Here is a 19,710-nt window from a genome sequence, read left to right as displayed (position 1 = left end):
GATTACCTTTGTATCTCAATCAAAAATCTATAATGGAATCATCCCAGCAACTGTTCACTATTTACTTTTCCTCCAGCAGGTGAACTATCTTATGTAAAGGGAAGTGATCTCATCATTCCATTGTACTTACATTTCTGTATTTTACAGCCTCCTTAGATGCGCTTCCTTAGAGCAAGCAACAGGAGATTCTACCTGGCTTAACTTTTCTTCTGTTGTGTCAAAGGAAGTCTGATTATTTAACAGACATGGAATGATAATTCAGATATGCTTTACTATGATTCAGGCTATCCCCCTGCTGGTCTCACCCAGAGATAGCACAGGTCTTCAGATACAAGTATCTCCATCTCTACCATTCTAGCAATTCGTGAGGGTATTAATTACGCACTCGTAACACAGTACAAGAGACCTTTGACCATAGTTCAGCCTCAGATATCAGCGTCACACAGAGAAAATCATCACCTGTTTGAAACACACTAGATTCGATGTCAGTTGATCTGGATTCTAGTTTTAGTTCTAACAGTGACCACAGTAGTGACTACATGCCAGTCCCTATGTCTACTAAGCAAAACGTAACAGACCAGTGGCCAGAAAATCTGCTGTATGAATGCTCCATTCATTCATAGAAGAAAATAATACCTTCAAAGATCCTTTTCCCACAATATTTTAAAATTTTAATTCCCAATCTCTTCAGTTGAAAAATTCTGATATTTTCTGTCACATTGGTTGTGCACAGATTTGTTTCACGTTTGAAATGACAGATATAAAATTACTCCAAGAACTATAAAATGCAGGCTTTGTTTTTCTAATTACAAATTGACAGCAAAAATAATTGTTTGAAAATGAATGAAGATATTATCATTTCTTTATGTCTCTGAATTGTGCGACAGGCAAAGATTTTCAAGATAACACTATACATCGTTAACTATACAACACTTACTGTATTATACCAAGTTACTGAGTTAAGTGGAGCTCTGCCTGACTCTGCTTGTTTGTGCAATCAGGCTTAGGCTGATGTCTGTAGGAATTTCCACCCATATGTTAGGGAATGGCCTGGAGTAAAACATGCTTAGGATCAGGGTTCTTTGCCAGATTGTGCTATTGTAATGCTTTCTAGAACAGCTGGAATATGTTTTCCAATAGGACACAATAGCACCTAAATAGCTGTCTTACCATGATTTAGAGATTTTAAACTCATCCCCATGTTTGATTCATCATAAGACTCCGTTCTGACATGTTAATAAGCAATTATTTAAATGATGCTTATTTCTTAAAAGTTGTCCTTTTTCAAATACATTTTTTGATGGATCTCTAACAAAACCCATGTTTGGAATATTTTTAGAGGAGGAAAAGATAGCAATGTGGAGAAAATAGACAGCAGAGAGAGCTGGCCCCATAATAAGACATCAGTAGCCTATGAGAGAAGAAGAGTATACTAGGATTTGAAAATCAGATTTGAAATCCAACTTCCTCTAAACTGTTGAGCGTCTATGGATGCTGAGATGGAAAGCAATTGAATTTGTGACTAATTTCAGCTTAAATTAACAGAGGCTTATTGGTCATAACAAAACTGTAACTTCCAAGGATGTGACCCCAAGCTAGGTCAGAGGTTGCATAAGATCATCTAGGACCCAAGTTATTTCCACCTCCACGTTCCATCATCCTAGAAGTAATAGCTTTATATTGTATGATTATCCCTTCACAGTTTCATGACACTTGCTGAAGTTGATTGTTGCATATCTTAATATGTATTTACTCCATAGCAGAAAGAAACAAGTATGGTAAAAGCGCAACAGTTTATTCTAGAAATAGGTTATAGTTTTATATCAGATGACAATTGCTTTCTAGCTAACTAATTTCTTGTTAGCCAGAATTGGGTAAAATGTACTTCCTTAGAGCAAGCCTGGTCAAAAGAATAAAATTTCTAAATATAGTACAAATTAATAGTTATTTGAGAGCAGACCAGAAATCTGTGTTTGAATAAGTTCTCCAAGTGATTCTGATGCCTGCAAAATGTGTAAAACTAACCACACAACCAGTTTAGGTAGTGTGTATCTTTCCTGGGTCGACTCATTACTTACAATCTAAATAAACCAGAAATGCTGCAACAAGAAATAAATTGAATGTGTTAGTGTAGGGGGTGGCTACTGCAAAACCAATTCCAAAATACTCTTAGGAATGTACCTGAACTCTCTAAGATTTTGTTGTCTTTTATTTATTAGAGGATTAATTTTGCCTATATGTTTCTCACATTAAAAGAACAAATCGAAATAGTACAATGGAAGAATATTTAATATTAACATTCAATGATGAAACAGGAAACAACAAACAAACAAGAAAAAGAACAAAGATGATTTTTTCCTAGAATGGGGTAGTGAAAATGAAATAGAGGAATTGAGGTGAGAAAGTAAGAATGGTAGCCAGGTGTTTAAAAGTGTACCGGAAATGTAATTTTTGTTGTTGTTGAATAACAAACAACATCCTTCAGCTTGGACAATATTCAGAGTATGACTCTGCTCTATAATAAAATATCACAATAAATATTGAGAATCAATATCAAGAGGAAACAATTAAATTATATAGAGAATTTTTTTTTTTCCGGATAAATAGTTAGAGTGAGGCGTTTTGCTAAATTAATTGAAGGAGCAAACATCCACAGAAATGAGTTGATTGAATATTACAACAAAAGGGGACACTTATAAATTGCAGTGGAGACCAAAAATACATTTCATACTAAAGGATGATACTAAAGGATACTAAAGGATTTTGAAATCATACTAAAGGATTTTGAAGATGACCAGTAAAGACATAGAGGTGTAGAATAAGGCACTCATGGGACACAAAAAGATGCCAGAAGAAAACAGACAAAAGTATTGAGACCACATTAAACCATTTTCAGTCATATTGTCCAAAAATTCCCATTAGTTCTTTAGAGAGGAGGAATTAACACCTAATAGCAAAATAAGTTAGATGATAATAAATTTTAAGTTTTTACAATTATGCAATATAAAGGACATAGTGAATTCTATCTGATTCTCATTCTGAAGTTTAACAAGACATTCTCAGTTTGAGAATTTGTTATCCTTATACCTTAAAATCCTTACAGACAGCACAGTTCCTAATAGTGAGAACAGCGTATGTGGATACTAAGCAAAAACCCAGTTGTCCTGAAGGGTTAATCAAAGATGAGCACAGTCCCTCTACCCCCAAAAGAATGTTGCTTCAACAATAATTATATCTGACTGGACTTGCTGTATGTACAGAAGTACTTAGTGAATTTTTCAAAGGTACATAAGAAATAAATCATTAATATTATTTTAAAATGCCATGAAATGCTAGCATAGAGAGAGAAGGAAATGTATTTGTGATCTTTCATGGCTTGTGCAATGTAAAAATATCCTCATGGTTAAGGGTCTTTCTAATTAGTTTAGTTGGTAAAGATGGCTTACACCTCATCAGCTTGATACCTAGCAGGAAAAGAAATCCTCAAATACTGTGATACTGGGTATATTCTGTGCCTGACTAGACTAATTTGTCACAGACAATCAATTTGGTCACTGAAGAGAAAGAGGGCATGTCTAAGAATAACTCAAAATATATTTGTGCTTCAGAGCTTATACCTGTCAAGTGGGATATTCTTTGTAGTCAACCCATTGTTGCTCTGACTTAAATTCTTTCCACTGTGGAACAAAAGTGCAGTAATTTTGAAAATGGCATTTTAAGTAAAGCTATTTATTTATACTTTACACTCTATTATTATGGTTCAAAACCAAAAGGAATCATGTGGTATAAAATGAAGTATATTTCTGTGAAAAATGCACTGAATACAATACAATTTTATGGATAGAGAGGTATGGAATTCTCAATTGTATAAATATTGCAATTCATGAAGAAAGTTACAGTAGAAAAGCATCAACCTTCATAGAATTTTTAAGGTCAAAGTTACAGTCTTATCTTGGTCATTGTCTTACACTATGACCTAGGGGGAATTAATTCTCCACTGTTAAATGAGAGGATTGGACCCCAAAAAATCTTTCTCTCTCAATTTCTCTAGATTTGCGTTTGTAAGTTTCAGTTTTGAAAATACATGTGAATGTATATGTTTGTGTTTTTAAAATAAATGTACTTTCTTATGAAAAGTTTTTATAAAGAATGAAACAAGAAGTTCTTTAAAAATATATCTATATTAATATCCTAGCAAGAAGCAAATGAAACACAGAAATTACAATATTTTGAGGAAGGCCTTAAGACACTATTTCAAAATATATAGCAATGTTTCAGTTAAACCACAAAGGATGGTGGATTATCTTGTTTTTAGCCACCCCTAGGTCCAAAGTGGTAACTAAATAGAAGGGATTACAGAGACTTGAAAAGCAAGTATCCTATATTAAGTGCAACCGTGGAAAAAGCCTTTATTTAATTGAGTCACAAACATTCAGTGGTGATTCTTCAGAGAGGAAATAAATACTCTGATCTCACTTTCTTCCTCTCTCTCCCAATATTCTGTCATGAAACCCCATTGGCTAGAGCCAATGTGAAGACAGAGGAATAAGGGGTTGTGCTGATAAACTTCATAGCTGTCAATCTCTGTTAGGGGTACACTGAGTGGAGAGGAAGCATAAATCAGATTGGAAAAGAGTGAGAACTGGATCTGGGGAAGCAAAAGGAAGATACGTTGTTTCATTGGTTTTGTTTGCTTTTAAATGAAATCATTGGACTGTATCCCAACAAATCACTAATATACCAAATTACTATCTGCTTTTCTGCAAATCATCTTTTTGTGTAGAACAACTATTAGATATTGTTTTACTTTTAGAAAGAGGGATTTATTTATTCTATGCAGTATTATTCCAAATCCAAACTTATGAGTTCCAAATAATTAAAAATGGCAATGATTGCATCAATAGAAACTACTCCAGAGCCTTCCATAGACCTAATACCTACACCATGCTTCAACACGCACACATCATATGTACATATCACACACTTGAAATACACTTGCACTTGAAACAATCACTTTAAATTATGTAACTTTAATGAGTACTCATTTTTATAGATTCTCTATAGAGAAATCTACATGGTAGATTGCCTAAGAACATAGGTTCTGGATTCAGATTACCTGGATCCAATCTCAGCCCTGTTATTTACAACCTGTGTATTCTTGATCGAGTTACTCAACATTTCCAAACCTCAGTTACCTTGTGTATAAACTGAGCATTTTTGGAAATCCAAATTGCTTTTTAGTGGAAAGTGTATGATATAAAATAATAGAAGCAAGGAGCTTAGCATGGTTTAGTTCAAGGGCTGTTAGATCAGTTAGCAGTAATAGCAACAGTGCTTTTCCTCCTCACTCTTTCTTCTACTTCTACTGCTAATAATGCTTCTGCTTTATGTGGAAAAAAGAGTCAAAAGTTTTGGGCATGGGTGTTTATTTCTATCATTCTAAGCACTTATTTAAAAAGTCAGGTGAGACAATTGATGCCATTCTCTCTATTTATTTTTAGTGAAATCTGTCATGCAGTTAAAATAGAATAATATAGGAATTTCATGTGCTGGTCTCCAGCTGAAAATGTAGCAGCTAAAAAATGGAAAACCCCTACTAAAACAATTTCTTTTGTTTTAGGAAAGGATACCTAAAAAGTGAAGAAACAGTGTCTTTATGGGCCACACTGTACTTTCATTTGTCTGCTTCCTGTAATTCCCAACTGTGATCTAAACGTAATTAATTAGGTAAAGCTGGGGTGAACACCTCTTTCACCAAGGAGGGTTTTATCTTAGTTGCTTATTCTAGAATGATAGAGAAGACCTGGAATGTTTGTGAGGTACAAAAATTGAAAATTCCTATTTAGAAATGAAGCCAAATATAAACACCTATGACAAATTATGTATCATGTAATATGATGAGGATATTGACTATCCAATTAGGGAGCAGAGCGGGATTTGAAGCCTGGATTTCTCTCCCAGCTCAATGAACTGGCAGTTTATGTTTAAGTGGAAACTGAGGCCATATGGACTCAGGTATACATTGGAAATATCAAAATATCTCACTGAAACAGATTTTGGCATGATAAACCTAATTCAACTAGGGAAAGAACCATTTTTTCTTTCCCCACTTGCTCTGCAAAATCTATGAGGGAACGGAACTAACAATTGAGTGTCTCATATATATCAAGCACAATAGTAATGACTTTACATATGAAATTTTACTTGCAAGAATTTAAACGAATAGGTGAGGGAGGTACCACTATAGATGATAATGTGTAAGTGGGAGAAAATTATGAACAGTAATCAATTCAACTGGAGACATTTTCTGGAATCTAATAGATTTACTAGTTTAAGATGGTAAACAAAACAGTAATCAGTAATGCCCTTGGGAGATAGCATAGAAACTTAACCAAATCGCATACGTGTGTCTCATCTTGCCTGAAGTTGAGACCGAAATGAAAAAACCTGAAAATAAGAAAGATCTAAACTCTTTTGCTTTCCCAAAAGGAGGACTCTTAGTAAGTTATTTAGATAAATCACATCTTCTTTTATAATTTGAACATTGACGCTTTTATTAGAAGGTCATGGAATGTGAGTCAGACACACATGGACTCAAATCCAAGTTCTACTACTTATTAGTTTTACAAACAAGTTTGAATAAATTAAACTCCGTGTCTCAGTTTTCTCTTCTATGGGTAGTGCTAAAGCTACCTCAGAAGATATTTGAGAAATTAGACTAATAACAAGAAGAAAAAGTAACCATATTTATCATTACATATTACTTAAATTTCAGAATATTTCCAAATGAAATTATCACAAGAGGTAAAGTCAGTTTCTAGATTCATTAAGATAGAGAAGACCCATCTCTCTTAGTAGGTTTTCCTTTTTACAACTCAAGAACTGTGGGAATAACATAATAAAGAACCATAGACAGTCTCTGAAAGGTGGGAAAAAGCCTGACTGCCTAAGAAGCTTAAGATTTGAATTACACTTCAGTGACTCCCTTGAGGTTTTTTTTATTGCTTTGCATTAACCCTACACAGGAAGTTGCAGAAGACTCCAGCCCTTTACCATCAATGGGCAAAACCAAAGGAAGCTCCAAATAAAATATTTTTGCTCCTAGCCATAGGAAAGAGGGTGACCTAACCAAAATAAGGCATTCTTTTTTGACAATACATGCTCAGCTACAAGCCACAGACCAACAGGAAACGTATGCTTTACTGTGCTTTCAGTAAAGGGCAAAGGAGAGACTTATTTTTGGCCCTTCCTCCCGCCACCTTGCAGAAAAAGGCAGCAATGCTTTTGTTTCCCAGGAGCCGAGCTTATACCCTCACTCCGAAGTAATGAGATGGTTCAAGTCATTGGATCCAGTTTTATTGGGAAGGTGTCCGTGGGGCTGAAGGTCAGCTGAAATTCCACACCACCCATCTGTATTAAGGCACTGTCAATCAGTGCCTCACTTTTGCTAGGGTGACGTGGAATGGGCCCAATGCAAAGTGGAACATAAACAACTATTCAGAGTTTCCACTCAATCTGAACAGAAGATGTTAAAGGTCATTATAAAAGATCTCTATATAGTTTTAAAATATTATTATATAGAATCTCAAGCTTCATATTACAAAATTTAAAATGTTGAAGACACAATTGAAAATCACCCAGTATTCCAAAAACCATGATAATCATGAATGAGAAAATACCACTAATAGACACCAACACTGAGATAAATTAGGATGTTGGAGTTATCTGACAAAAATTTCAATGCAACTATCATAAAAAAATGGCTCAATAAGCAATTATGAATTCTCAAACAAATGAAAGCAGAAATATCAACAAAGATTCAGAAGTTATAAAAAATTAACTGGAATTATAAAATAATAATGCAGTAACTGAAATAAAAATTGTTCTGGATAAGCTAAATAGTATACTAGAGGTAAAAAGGAATAGAAGTGAAATTGAAATAGCCATAGGATTTACCCATTCTGAACGACAGAGAGAAATAAACCAATTTAAAAAATGCAAGCCAAATATCAGGGACCTGTAGGATAATAAAAAGAAACCCTACTTTTACATTATTTGAGTTAAAGAAGAAGGGAAAGAGAGTGAGGCTAAAAGAATGTCAAAAGAATGATCAAAATCTTCCCAAAGTTTTAAAAGGATGTACACCACAGATTCAAGGAATGTAATATACACCAAGTTAAAACCTAACATAATAATATACAGCAAGTTAAAACCGAAGAATTTATGCTTCTGACTCTAATAAAACTTCTGAAAACTAAGTACAAATAAAATCCCCTGAAAGCAGCAAGAGAGAGACATATTACTTATAGATAAACACCAATTTGAACAACAGCAGATTGCTCATTTGCAACCATAAAAATCAGGCCGGGCATGGTGGCTCACGCCTGTAATTCTAGCACTGGGAAGCTGAGGAGGGCGGATCATGAGGTCAAGAGAAGGAAACCATCCTGGTCAAAATGGTGAAATCCCGTCTCTACTAAAAATACAAAAATTAGCTGGGCCTGGTGGTGTGCCTGTAGTTCCAGCTACTAGGGAGGCCGAGGAATGAGAATTGCTTGAACCTGGAGCTGAGATCGCGCCATTGTACTCCAGCCTGGGTGACAGAGCCAGATTCCATCTCAGAAAAATAAATAAATAAATAAATGAAACCATAAAGATCAGAAAGAGATGTCACAATATTTTTGTGTACTGTAAGAAATGAGCTGTTAACTGCAAAGTCTATATTAAGTTGAAATAGTCTTCAAAATGAAGGAGAAATAAAGATAGTGTCACTGAAGGAAAACCAAAAATTTGTTATCAAACTTAACTTTAAAGAATGACTAAAGGGAGTTTTTCTAAACAAACAAAAAAGAAGCAATAAAGAATAAGTTTTAACAACTTCAGATAGAAAGGAACATCACAATGGGCTAAAGAAAAAGTGGATAAATAGAACATGCTATTTCTAATGAGATTTTTAAACCATCTTTGGTGATTTAAGCAAAAATAACCACACCATCTGAAGTGATGCTCAATGTATACAAAATAAATATTTAAGACAATTATCTCTGAAGTCTGGGGCCATATATAACCTAAATAAAAGTAATGTTTCTACACTGCATCTAAAGTGGTAAGGCATCAATATTAGTAAGCTATATTTAGTTGCATATGCACCATGTAATTCCTGGAGCAACCATTAAGAAAAGTACATAAAGTGATATATTCAAAACCAGTGTAAATAAATCGAGCTAAAATAATTTAAAAAGTTTAAATAACCCAAGGAAAGGCAATAAAAGACAAACAGAGGAAAGAGAAACACAGGACACAAACCAAAAACAAATAAAGGGGCATAGTTAAGCCTCACTATATCAATGATTACCTTAAGTATCAATGGTCTGTATACACTACAAACAAACAGAACAAAGACAAGAAAGGAGGATAAAGAAACAAAAGAATAATCCAGTGATGTGTTGTTTACAAAAAATTCACTTCAAACACAACTACATAGGTAGATTGAATTTAAAAACAATATGGAAAAGACCATGAAAACAATATTAAAAACAAAAAACAAGAAGATATTGGTATCAGCTGAAGTAGACATAAGAGCAAAGAAAATTATTAGAGATAAAGAGGGACATTATATAATGATAAAAGTATCTATCAGGAGATGTAACAATCATAAATATTTACATACTTAAAAAAAGAACTTCAAAGTATATATAGCAAAAGCTGACAGATCTGAAAAAGAAAATATATACAGCCATGTACAATTATGGTAGGGAATTTTAGCACTCCATATTAGTAACTCTAGAAGTACTGAACAAAAAAAAAATAAGCAAGTTTAAACAAGATCTAGAGCCGGGCACGGTGGCTCAAGCCTGTAATCCCAGCACTTTGGGAGGCCGAGACGGGCAGATCACGAGGTCAGGAGATCGAGACCATCCTGGCTAACATGGTGAAACCCCGTCTCTACTAAAATACAAAAAACTAGCTGGGCGAGGTGGCGGCACCTGTAGTCCCAGCTACTCGGGAGGCTGAGGCAGGAGAATGGCGTGAACCCGGGAGGCGGAGCTTGCAGTGAGCTGAGATCTGGCCACTGCACTCCAGCCTGGGCGACAGAGCGAGACTCCGTCTCAAAAAAAAAAAAATAAAATAAAATAAAATAAAAATAAACAAGATCTAGAAAGCAAAATAAACCAGTAGTGTCCATTTGACATGTATAGGACATGTCACAACAACAATGGCAGCTTTATTTATTTATTTAATTTATTTTTAAGACAGAGTCTCACTCTGTCACCCAGGTTGGAGTGCAGTGGTGCCATCTTGGCTCACTGCAACCTCTGCCTCTCAGGTTCAATTGATTCTTGTGCCTCAACCATCCAAGTAGCTGGGACTACAAGTGTGCACCACCACACCTGGATAAATTTTGTATTTTTAGTGGAGATGGGAATTCACCATGTTGGCCAGGCTTGTCTTGAACTCCTGACCTCAAATGATCTGCTCACCTTGGCCTCCCAAAGTGCTGGAATTTCAGGGGTGAGTCACTGCACCCGGCTTTAGAACTCATAGAATATTCTCAAAGATAATCATTTTCTGGGCCATTAAAAAATGAGTTTAGATGAGTTGAAATCATAATGAATTTGTTCTCTGACTTCAATGAAATCAAACTAGAAATCAATTATAACAAAAAATCATTAAAATATTTAAAACTAAATGATACTCTTCTAAATAATAAGTCAAATAGGAAATATCAGAGAAAATAAAAATCTAGAACTAAATGACAATAAAATACAATACATCAACATTTTTGGAAAAAGGATAAAGCAGTAGTAAAAGAAATGTACAGTACTGTGTGTATACATTAAAAGAGGAGTTTTAAATCAGTAATCTAAATTTCTACTTCAAGAAGCTAGAAAAAGAAGAGTATAATAGTTCAAAACCAAGAAGAAGGAAATAATAAAGATAACAGAAATGAATGTAAGAATTAAAGAAAGAGGAAAGAAACATGAAAAGTGGCTCGACAGTCAGAGACAAGTTTATTTTAGAGAATATATACCTGAGAGGGGCTTCTGGCCAACTTAAGTCAGAGGCATACTCTTTTACAGACTAAGAGTTTTTAAAGATTTAGGGTGGGAGAGTTTATCAGAGTCTTGGACTGCTTCTGTGTCTCTTTGTTGTGTTTATCTGGGAGGGAGAGTTATGTGTCTGTTCCCATACATCTTCCTGCAGCTGCAGGCACATCCACCCCACACTGCAAGTCTGTTTTTATCTTTTTTTTTTTTTAGATGGAGTTTCACTCTTTTGCCCAGGCTGGATTGCAATGGCATAGTCTCGGCTCACTGCAACCTCCGCCTCCCGGGTTCAAATGATTCTCCTGCCTCAGCCTCCTGAGTAGCTGGGATTACAGGTGCCCATCACCATGCTTGGCTAATTTTTGTATTTTTAGTAGATATGGGTTTCACCATGTTGTCCAGGCTGGTCTTGAACTCCTGACCTCAGGCAATCCACCTGTCTTGGCCTCCCAAAGTGCTGGGATTACGGGCATGAGCCACCACACCCGGCCTCGAGTCTGCTTTTAGCTTCCCTATCTTAGTGCACCTGAAGGGAAAGGAATGTGCTTATTAAGTCCTACTGTTTTACTGAGGCTCGTTGTATGATGGTGAAGTCTGGCAGGTACCTAAGAGACTTTCCCCCCATCTCCCTCTGTGCCAGAGCTGTCCTATCTATATTTTAGTGTCTGCTCTTTCTGGCTGCTTGTTGTTAGAAGAGAAGTGATTTCCTTGAAATGCATGAGGCTAGAAACTTAAGCTGGAACTTAAAGTGGCAGTGTTTGTGCGAGATGATCGTGCTCCTGCTCTGTCAATTAATGGAACTGAAATAGTAAACAAAAATCTAATCCTTTGGGAAAAATCCATTAAAACTGATAAACATTATACAAGCATACATAAATAAAAAGAGAGAAAATACAGATGACCAATAGCTGAATAAACCAAGGGATTGTACTACAGTCTCTGCAACATTAAAAGAAAAATAAGGGGATATTGTAAGAGCTTTACTCATAAATTTGACAACTAAAAATTAATGGACCGACTGTTTAGAAACTGCAAATTACCAAAACTCAACCAAGATAAAACAGACAACATATACAGTTTAATAATGACTACTTATATTTAATTTATAAAATATTTATTAATGTTTTTGATTACAATAATTTTTTAATTGAGGTGAAACTCATATAACTTAAAATTAATCATTTTTAATTTGTTAAAGTTTTATTTCAATAGTTTCAGGTTACATGGATAATTGATTTAGTGGTGATTTCTGAGACTTTGGTGCCCCCATGACCAAGTAGTGTACAATGTACCCAATATATAGTCTTTTACCCCTCATCCCCTCCCACCCGTCCTCCCAAGTCCCCAAAGTCCATTGTATCGTTCTTATGCCTTTGACTCCTCATGACTTAGCTCCCACTTATAAGTGAGAACATACAATGTGTGGTTCTCCATTCCTGAGTTACCTCACTTAGAATAATGGCCTCCAACTCCATCCAAGTTACTGCAAAGGCCATTTTTGTCTTCTGTTTTATGCATAAGTAGTTTTCCATGGTGCATATACACTACATTTTCTTTATCCACTCATTGGCTGATGGGCATATAGTTTGGTTCCATATTTTTGCAACTGCAAGCTGTGCTGCTATAAACATGCATGATTGGGTATCTTTGTCATATAATGACTTATTTTCCTCTGGGTAGATACCCAATAGTGGGATTGCTAGATGGAATGGTAGTTCTACTTTTAGTTCTTTAAGGAATCTCTATACTGTTTTCCACAGTAGTTGTGCTAGTTTACATTTCCACCAGCAGTGTAAGAGTCCCCTTTTCACTGCATTTATTATTTTTTAATTTTTAAATTATGGCCATTCTTGCAGGAGTAATGTGGTCTCTCTTTGTGGTTTTAATTGCATTATTACTAATTATCAGGTTGCATTTCCCTAATAATTAGTGAGGTTAAGCATTTCTTTGGTATGTTTGTTGATTGTTTGCATATCTTCTTTTGAGAATTGTTGATTTTTGTCCTTTGTCCACATTTTGACGAGATTTTTTTTTCCTTGCTGATTTGTTTGATTTCCTTGTAGATTATGGATATTAGTCCTTTGTCGAATGCATAGTTTGTGAATATTTTCAATAGGCCCAACTGTTTTCACTGGAGAATTTTATAAAAGTTTTAAAGTAGAATTAGCATCAAATTTATACAATCTCTCCCAGAATATAGAAGAGAAGGAATCAATCCCCAAGTCATTTTATGAGAGCAATAATACCACCGTTTAAAGGAAACTACAGATTATTATGTATTACACACTTTAAAATTCTCAAAATGAGGAAAGCAAACTGAATTAAACAGCTTGACTGCATGAGATTTATTCTAAGTATACAAGGCCAGTTCAACAACTGAAAATAAATCAAACTAATTCAATACATCAACAGGATAGAGTAGAAAAACATAGATGAGACATTATTAAGTGCTGCAGAAAATGCATTTGGCAACATCCAGTACCTATTCAGCAAACCATAACAGAGAATAACTTCTTCACACTAACAAAGTGATTCTGCAAGAAAACTGTAGCTATCACCACTCAGATTCCACATATAAAAACTACAGTCACCAAATAAGTTAAAAATAAACAAAAGATATACATATTAGAAAGGAAGAAATAAAATGAGCCTATATGCAGATAGCATGATTGTCTATGTACAAAATGCCAATAAATCTATAAGGCAATGAGCTCCTAAAATTAACAATGTAGTTCACCAACCTCACTGGATATAAATAATTGCACAGGCCGGGCGCGGTGGCTCAAGCCTGTAATCCCAGCACTTTGGGAGGCCGAGATGGGCGGATCACGAGGTCAGGAGGTCGAGACCATCCTGGCTAACACGGTGAAACCCCGTCTCTCCTAAAAAAAAAAATACAAAAAACTAGCCGGGCGAGGTGGCGGGCGCCTGTAGTCCCAGCTACTCGGGAGGCTGAGGCAGGAGAATGGCCTAAACTCGGGAGGCGGAGCTTGCAGTGAGCTGAGATCCGGCCACTGCACTCCAGCCCGGGCGACAGAGCGAGACTCCGTCTCAAAACAAACAAACAAACAAACAAATAAATAATTGCACAAAAAATTGTTGAATTTCCATACACTAACAGTGAATATCTGGTAATCCAAATTAAATATGCAAAATAACTTCTGATAATTTCAAATGAAATAAAATATATATGCATAACATTAACAAATATGCATGCCCAACATTACAAAATTTTGATGAAAGAAATAACAGAACACCTAAATAAATAGACATGCCATGTTCTAGGATTGGAAGATTCAACAAGTTAAAGACAATGAATTAAAAACATGGTAAATCAGTTGCCATCGAAATTTTTGCTGCAAAAGCTCATGTTAAGAGTATCATTTAAAACTAAAAAAAGGAAAAAAGATAATATTAAGATTATCAAAATATGAGCCACAGAAAGGAAAATATATTTGCAAACTACACATTCTTCTAAGGACTATTATCTAAATATATAAATAACTCTTAAATGCAACTAAAAATAATTAGTAAGTGGACAAAAGACATGAATAGTCATTTTAGCAGTGAAGATAATACAGATGGTAAGTCTGTGAAAATATATTCAATATTATTAGGGAAATGCAAGCACAAAGGGTTGTCAATACATACCTATCAAAATGGATAAAAAAGTGAACATCAAATGCCAGCAAGGATGTGAAGAAATGTTCACTCATACCTTTCTGGTGGCAATGTAAAATGGTACAGCCACTCTGAAAACAAGTAAGTTATTATTTTAAAAACTAAACATTCAGTATCATTCAATCTATCAACTGCACTGCACTCTTGGGTATTCATCCAAGCTTATGTTCACACAAAAATGTGTAAATAAATGTTCACAGCATTTTAGTAGCCCAAAATAGGAAACAACCAAAATGCCCCTCAAAAGGTGAATGGTTAAACAAACTGTGGTACATACGCATCATGAAAAACTACTCAATAACAAACAGGAATGAACTAATGATACACACAACATATTGATGTGGTCTAGAGAATTCTAGAGATTTATGATGAGGTTACATTCTGTGTGATTTCATTACTTTAACAAGTTTAATGACAAATTCATAGGAATAAGTTGAGAGCATAGTGATTGTCAGTGATGGAGGTGGGGACAGAGAGGGATGTGGGAATGTCTATAAAAGAGTAAAATATGGAAGCCTAGTAAAGAAATTGCTTATGGCCAGGCGCAGTGGCTCACGCCTGTAATCCCAGCACTTTGGGAGGCCGAGGTGGGCGGATCATGAGGTCATGAGATGGAGACCATCCTGGCTAACACGGTGATACCCTGTCTCTACTAAAAATATATATGTAAAAAAAAATTAGCGGATGGCGGTGACGCCTGTAGTTGCCCAGCTACTCGGATGTGTCTGAGGATCTAGTGAGAAAAGGCGTGAACCCTGGATGTCAGGCTTTGCAGTGAGTCGAGATCGCTTGTTCACTGCAACTCCAGCCGGGCAACTAGAGTTTGTTATTTGAGACTCGTCCTCAAAATAAAAAAAAAAAATAAGAAGAAAGAAAGGAAATAGGAAGAATTCGCTATGTATTTTTGTACTGCAAACAAGTCACAATAATTCTTGTTTTTGTGAATATTTTGTGTATAGTTTTTGGTCAAGACTAATTCTCATGTATCCACAGGGAACTGGATAAGGTAAACAAAGGTCTCTTTATAATGTTTCTAATTTATTGCCTGTGAGTATACAGTTATGCCAACATAAAATTAATTTAAAAAAATGGTTTTGGTCATGAGATGCACAAAACTTGGTCAATGCTCTGTTTTTTCCTTTGTTTTGTCTTCATGTTTTATGCTAATAACAAGTTTTACATAGCTCTAAAGTTTGATGGACAAATAAGATGTAGATTCATTGGCAAGAAAATAATTTTCTTTTTTTTGAGACGGAGTCTCGCTCTGCCGCTCGGGCTGGAGTGCAGTGGCACGATCTCAGCTCACTGCAAGCTCCGCCTCCCGGGTTTACGCCATTCTCCTGCCTCAGCCTCCCGAGTAGCTGGGACTACAGGCGCCCGCCACCACGCCTGGCTAATTTCTTGTATTTTTAGTAGAGACGGGGTTTCACCATGTTAGCCAGGATAGTCTCGATCTCCTGACCTCGTGATCTGTCCATCTCGGCCTCCCAAAGTGCTGGGATTACAGGCGTGAGCCACAGCGCCTGGCCGAAGAATTTTAAATAGAAGTGTTGCCTCTGATAAAACTATTTTAAAATACCACTTACATTAACCTCTGAGCTATTGCTTATGGGAGTAACTCCTTCTAACTTGACCAATTCCATGGACTCTCACTTTTTCTTTACATTTTCCCTTGTGATTTATTTTCCCTTGTGATTCTCCATATCTGCCATTATCCTGAAAGATCTAGCTCTTTCCTATGACATCACTTTATCTCGTACCACTTTTTTTTTTTTCTTCCTACATACCCACAACACTGGCCACTAATTTGTTACTTGAAGGCAAAACATTCCATTTGTTGCTACATTGGGATTATTTCTTTGCCCCAACCAATTTCTTCCCAGTCTCTTACTTTGCACATTTGTGGCAAAAAGTTTGGGTTTATAGTTTGTGATCGATGTGTATGTTGTGTGTGGTTATAACTGCTTAAAGACTGTGTTCCCTGCTAGATCATAATCTCCTTGAAAGCAAGAGGGTACGGGTTTATATTTTATCCCCTATACACCACAGTTTACAAATGCTTGCGAAATATTGGGAAACGGAGGAAGAGAGAGAGAAAAAGAGGGAAAAAAAGAGGAGAAAGTAAAGAGAAAAAAAAGGAAAGATGAGAATACAGAAAGAAAATGGAGTAATTGTTTATTTGGCGATTTGAGAGAGAATTTTAGCAGTACTTTTAACTAGCTTATTGTGACTTCCAGTGGGTTCTGAAAAAGGAAAAACTCATCTTGGTCCAGGCTGTAGTATTAGTAGACTTATTGAACACCTATGGTGTACTGTTCGGAGGATTTGTTAATACAAATGGAAATGTTGCTGCTTATTTGAAATTTAACATCTAGTTGGAAATAATCACATGAGAAGTTGCAAAATAATGTGATTTGCCTGCTGATATGTAACACAGAATCTTAATCCTCATGATATCCTGAAAATAATACAATAAATGTTAACTTTAGATCATTGGAGCATACACAGAATTATACAAAGGAAAACAGTCACATATGATATTCCCACTAATTATTACTGTTAATATTTTGTTGTTTTCTCTAAAAACGTAAATATGTAGCAGTGTAGTTTTACAATTGACCATGGCATATTTCCAATCCCTTCTGGAGATACTACAAAAATATTTCAAGTCAAAATTGTTTTTTAATCACAAATATTTAATCCAGTTTTTCAAAAGAGGGGACAAATATCCAAACCAAATAATGTTAGAATAGTGCTCTTCATTAACAAATATGGCTGCATAAGTCAGAAGTCCTTTTACCACATCCCATGAACACTTGGGTCTGTATAAAAATTGAGATTTTCATGTCTGTAATTTTTAAACAACATTTTAAATTTCTGTTAGATATTAAAAGGCCTTTGGAATTTTGTCAAACGTATTACTCACTGTATCTAAATATAGACCAATATTTACTGGCTGTGATAAACACTAGTTGGTAATAGTTCAAAAAATATAGCATCCATTTGTTGAGTGCTATCTTAGTATGTTTTGTGTTGCCATAACAGAATAACTGAGGCTGGGTAACTTTAAAAGAACAGAAATTTATTTCCTCACAGTTCTGGAGGTCATGAAGTCAAAGATGAGGACGTCATGACCTCCAGAGACATCTGGTGAGGGCGTTGTTGGTGCATCATCACGTGATGAAAGAGCAAAGAGAGAGGAGGGCTTACCTTTCCCTTTTATAACAGCATCACTTCTACCCATGGGGGCAGAGGCCTCTTGCCTAATCACTTATTAAAGGCCTCCCTTTTTAAGATCATTGCAATGTCAATTAAACTTCAACATGAGTTTTAGAGGCGGTCAAACATTCAGACCATAGCAAGCGCCATCAGTTGTCTTTGAGGAACAAAAAAGGAGTACGTCACCGTTTCCAGGACTGTTTTGAAAAATGAGCATTTGTCTAAGACTAAGATAATCCTTCAGTTTTCATATAATCCAAAATGGTTCAGTCTCATTTTGATAGAATTTGATCTGATATTAAGCAACTGTAGTGCTTTCATTCTCAAATCTCAATGCTGCCTGAGTCTGACAACTGAACCAAGGCAGATCTCCTAAAGATATGTGAGATGCCATATACCACCATTTTTACATAATCAACCCTGAAGATTGTAATAGTGTCCAACAGTTTTATTTGACACTCTTGAGTTATTTAGCAAAAAGTTAAAGCAGGTCTGGAGAGATATATATTTTTTCAGTTAGGTTCTTTCAGGAGATTCAAGAAATGAAATTATAGCATAGATGTTACGTCCACCTAGAGAAATGCACTGTGTCTGGGAAGTTACATTAAAGTCTATGGGTAGAGGTGGTAGTGGAAGTGGAGAACATAGGTAAGGATTATAATTACCCAGTTTTCACCTATACTTCCTCATTTTTAATTTGCTCATATATTTATCCATTCCTTCATTCATGAGTGTCTTTTTTAGAGCTATCCAGATTTTCCAACACCATATTTACAACATTTTAAAGAAAAAAAAAGGAAATCAGAAAATTTCTGACATTTCTATAGTTATTACATTCTTCTTTCCTACTTTTCTTACTTCTTTGCACTCTTCTTATTTTCCTTCATTTTGTGTTTCTTCCATCCATTCAAATATTTTTCCCAAATTTTTCTAAAATCTTACTATGTTCTGAGTTCTGTGGAATGTGGTGGCAATGAAAGAATAAGACATGATCCCTGAGCTCAAGATGTAACTTTCCAGTGGATTTTCATGTGCATAGTGCACTACATTCTGTGATGTGCACTATAAGAGATTTCAATGGAAGGTTTGCGAGTCCAGAGGTATTATAGAAAAATATTGAAGGCAACACACACCCACGTTCATATTATGTCTTTATAACAGGGGCAGGTTACTTCAAGTTTTAGCCTTTGCATCTCACGGGGCTGCTATGAACAAACAATAATAGCATATGTTGAGCTTATTAAGAGATATGAATAATTCCCCTTTCATACAGGGACAACATAGTGATCAGAGATACTTCACTTAGCCTTCTGATCTTAATATTAATTGCAAATACTGTATTCAGAAGAGAATTTTTGTCTACTGAATATGTGCAGACTTTTCTTCTAGTCATTATTTTCTAAACAATACAGGGTGATAACTATTTACATTGCATTTACACTGTACTATTATAAGTAATCTATAAATGTTTAAAGTATACCAGAGGATGTGCACAGGTTATATGCAAATACTACCTCCTTTTATATCAGAGACTTGTGTATCCATAGATTTTGATATTCTGGAGCAGTCCTGGAATGAATCCCCATGGATACAGAGAGACAACTGTACTTTCTTGCTTGATATTAAAAATACTACTAATTGGTATACCGGGAACAGTTTATATTTTAAGCTGGATCATGGCTACCTATGATTACTTATATTAAATCATTCAGCTATACACCGAAGTTTCATCATCTTTATTACCTGTTATTTATTTTTTTCT

Source organism: Rhinopithecus bieti, unplaced genomic scaffold (assembly GCF_001698545.2).
Source record: "Rhinopithecus bieti isolate Rb0 unplaced genomic scaffold, ASM169854v2 scaffold_18285, whole genome shotgun sequence".
Lineage (NCBI taxonomy): Eukaryota > Metazoa > Chordata > Mammalia > Primates > Cercopithecidae > Rhinopithecus > Rhinopithecus bieti.
Note: the sequence above shows the minus strand (reverse complement) of the source record.